The sequence below is a fragment of the Ailuropoda melanoleuca genome, unplaced genomic scaffold, assembly GCF_002007445.2.
Source record: "Ailuropoda melanoleuca isolate Jingjing unplaced genomic scaffold, ASM200744v2 unplaced-scaffold2481, whole genome shotgun sequence".
Classification (NCBI taxonomy): domain Eukaryota; kingdom Metazoa; phylum Chordata; class Mammalia; order Carnivora; family Ursidae; genus Ailuropoda; species Ailuropoda melanoleuca.
Window position 1 is genome coordinate 1 of NW_023194737.1, and position 3,633 is coordinate 3,633.

Here is a 3,633-nt window from a genome sequence, read left to right on the forward strand (position 1 = left end):
TAGACACCTGGGGACACAGGGGACTCTGGGGTTGGCTGTGATGTGTGGCAGGAAGATGGGATCTGAGTGCTCCCCCACACCCTGTGCTGCCTGCTAGCATAAGACCCTGTAGATGTAGGTCTTGTGTCTATAGAGATTAAAAAAAAATGAGAGATTTCTTGTCACCCAACCAGACCTGGACTCCTGATTTGGTGAATTGCTAACAGGTTTACTCTCACATCAGTCCTTGCAGCCGACATAAATCCCTTTGTCATTAAAAGCCTTTGAAATACTTACCTCTAAATGCAGGATCCTGGACCTTGGATGTTTTTAAAAAGAATTATCACAGAGAAATCCCTCAGGGTGCTTAAATGCCATACGAGGAAAGGGGGCATCTTAGCCGCATTTTTGACTACACGCACACACACAGACACACAGACACATAAAAATGCATGCACAAAAGGCTCTTTCCTCTCTCTAAGGGACTAGCATCCTGGACTCTTCAGTTTCTGGGCTTCTCTGTCCCTCCAAAAGTCAGGGTTAACCTGGGCTAACCCAGCCACCTTCAGCGTCACAATCTCCAGGAGGCAGAATCTTCATCAGCAGGATGAAGGGACATTGAGTGTTACTGGGGTCCTGTCATGAAGCAACCAGATGTGCCCTGAGCACCTGCTCTCTTGGGATGATGGTGATGCTCAGGAATCCCAGGGGGAGTCTCTGCCCCCATGGGCAGCTCAGCCCCCAACCATCTCTGGGCTTCAGTCAGCACCTGAGGCTGATCAATACATTGATTCTAGGACTCCAGCCTCAGTGCTGCTCCCATGGAGCTCAAAACCCTGGGGGACAAGAGACACACCCTTCCTGTGCTCTCAGGGCTGGGCTGTCACTCCCTCAGTCACACCAGTGACACCTCCAGCTAGATTGCACTCTGATGGAGAGTCATCTGTCCCAACCCAGGGCCACAGGGCATGTGACCTCAAGGACACTATCCCCTTATCTCTATCATTCTTCTTCTCAGATGTGGGATATATGACAGAAACTTCTGGGTCCAGTTGGCCTTGGGTAGTAGGAATTCATTCCTGTAGTCATGGGTGGCTGAATGAATTACTGCTTTATCCTGGATATCCTGGACACAAGTTACAGGAACTATAGCTGTGTCCACTGCAGAGAGTGGTCTGACTCCAAATCCCTTTGTTCTATAAGCTCTGTCTCTGACTGGCAATTTTGTCAGTAGGATGGCTCTGAGTTCATAGGAACAGGCCCCTAAAGTGGTTTCACTGGGCACCAGGTTGATCTTTTCTACCTGGAAGACCAGGCACATGGTACAAATAAGTGATTTTAGAAAAAGAATATAAACCCTTATTCTACTGAGAACAGAAGACATTCCTACTCCACTGTTTTCCATCCATGTGTTTAACCACTCTTTCCACCCATATTCTCTCTGCAATAAGCACAGATCTGGGGAAAGTGCTCTACTGATGGTACCTGCATCTTCACAATGACATAGTCATTGAGTTTAAATCAATCTTATGGAATAATGTAGAAAATAACACACATTCATTTTAAATACGCAGTTGGCTCAGTGGTGACTAAAAGATAAACTCTGTCACTAGGTCACGGTCAGTGCATCTGTAGCTGTCATTCCTTTCTTCCTAAAACTTCCTGTTTGCCCTTTGCACTGTGAGATCAGTGCCACACACAGCCTCACATGCAGGTCTCCTGAAGACTTGTGTCTGTGTGCTTGGAGGAGAGATTCTAGGAGGGAATCACCACCCAAGTGTGTTGAGAACTGATGTTTCAAGCAGATGGAAACAGTGAGGAGTGGCAGAGAACAAAGATGTTCAATATGTAACCATTTAAGGAATGCACATGAGGGCTTCTCTCTATATCCTGGAAAGAAGAGATTCCCATTTCCTCAGGGCTATGGGAACCTCAGAAGATTAGGAACTCTGGAAAACAGAGAGATGGCCAGAGGAGGAAAGTCCCTGCATCCTGCACAAAAGGGGCCATAAGTCCATCGGGACCTGCCAGCACTCTGGTCTTGATCCTGGTCTAAGAGGAATTTGTATAAGAGACCTCTGATCGGTCCTGAACCACCACCAAACCAAGGGGGTGGACAGACTCACCCTGAAGACACTTAGTAGAGCATATAGTGAGCCCTGGAGTAATGAGAGGCAGCATATAGGAACATAGTAGAGCTATGTTACTATAGTAACATAGTAGAGCATATAGTGAGCCCTGGAGTAATGAGAGGCAGCATATAGGAACACTTGGGTTGGCCCTAATGAAGGGAAAAGTGGACAGAGAAGTGGTAAGGCAGAGTGTCTGCTGGGCTCTGGTCACCATGTCACAAAATAGTGTGTCTGTGTCTAGACACAATGGGGCATTCATGGCCTGTCTCTGAGGTTCACCTGTGATTAGAGCCCCTCCATGCCCATCCCCCTTACATGCTCAAGGAGAGAGAGCTGACCCAGGGGCAGTGAAGGGTCAGAGAGTTGGGGGTCTCATTTGCATGGTTGGTCCCACCCTCTCTCAGGGATTGAAGAGGGGATGGGAGAGATTAGGGGAGGCTCTGCACAGCTGTGGGGCCACAGGAGGCAGGATTGGTGATGACCTCCACCATGGTCTGGTACACTCTCCTCCTCACCTTCCTCTCTCACTGCACAGGTGACTGCGTGTGGGGGCAGGGGAAGAGGCCTTGGGAGGAGACGTGGGGCCATGGTCCCTCCTCTTGTCTCTAGATCCCGGCATCATACTTTGTGTCTTTTCCTCTTCCAGGGTCCTGGGCCCAGTCTGTACTGACTCAGCCATCCTCAGTGTCTGGGTCCCTTGGTCAGAGAGTCACCATCTCCTGCACAGGAGGCAGCACCAACATTGGTGATGGTTATGCTGTGAGCTGGCACCAACAGCACCCAGGAAAGGCCCCTAAAACCATCATCTATAGTACTAGCACTCGACCATCAGGGATTCCCGATTGATTTTCTGGCTCCAGGTCTGGCAACACTGGCTCCCTCACCATCAACGGTCTCCAGGCTGAGGATGAGGCTGATTACTACTGCTTATCATGGGACAAGAGTCTCAAAGCTTACACAGTGCTCCAGTTCTGTGGGGAAGTGAAACAAAAACCTGCTGTTCCCCCAGGAATGGAGGTCCCCTTGCAGCCTACACTTCTAGGCCAAATCAGCTGCTTCTTTTGTTTGCTCTAAAGTGTAGTCTGAGATCAATCTCAGGAACGTTGGCTACAAAATCATCCACATGAGAGACTATGGAATCTGGGAAACAAATTGAGGGCTTCAGAGGGGAGGATAGTGGGGGAATGGGATAAGTTGGTGATGGGTATTAAGGAGGGCACGTATTGCATGGTGCACTGGGTGTTATACACAAGTAATGAATCATGGAACTTTACATCAAAAACTAGAGATGTACTGTATGGTGACTAACATAATATAATAAAAAATATTATTATTAAACAAAACAAAACAAAAAAAATCATCCACATTCTTTTAAATGCTGGCCCCCAAGCCAGTCCTTTGCAGGAAAACATTGTAGGATTTTTCTCATATTGAGGAGAAATTCCTGGGTTCCAATGGCAGACTGCCTTGGGGAAAAGTTGGTAATAGGACAGAAACATAGAGAGTCCAGCTGTGTCTAACT

General features: G+C 47.9%; 1 pseudogene; it reads left to right on the top strand.

The window, feature by feature from the left end:
- The first annotated feature begins 2,477 nt into the window (after nucleotides 1-2,477).
- Nucleotides 2,478-3,290, top strand: LOC117798097 (annotated as a pseudogene).
- The last annotated feature ends 343 nt before the right edge of the window (nucleotides 3,291-3,633 follow it).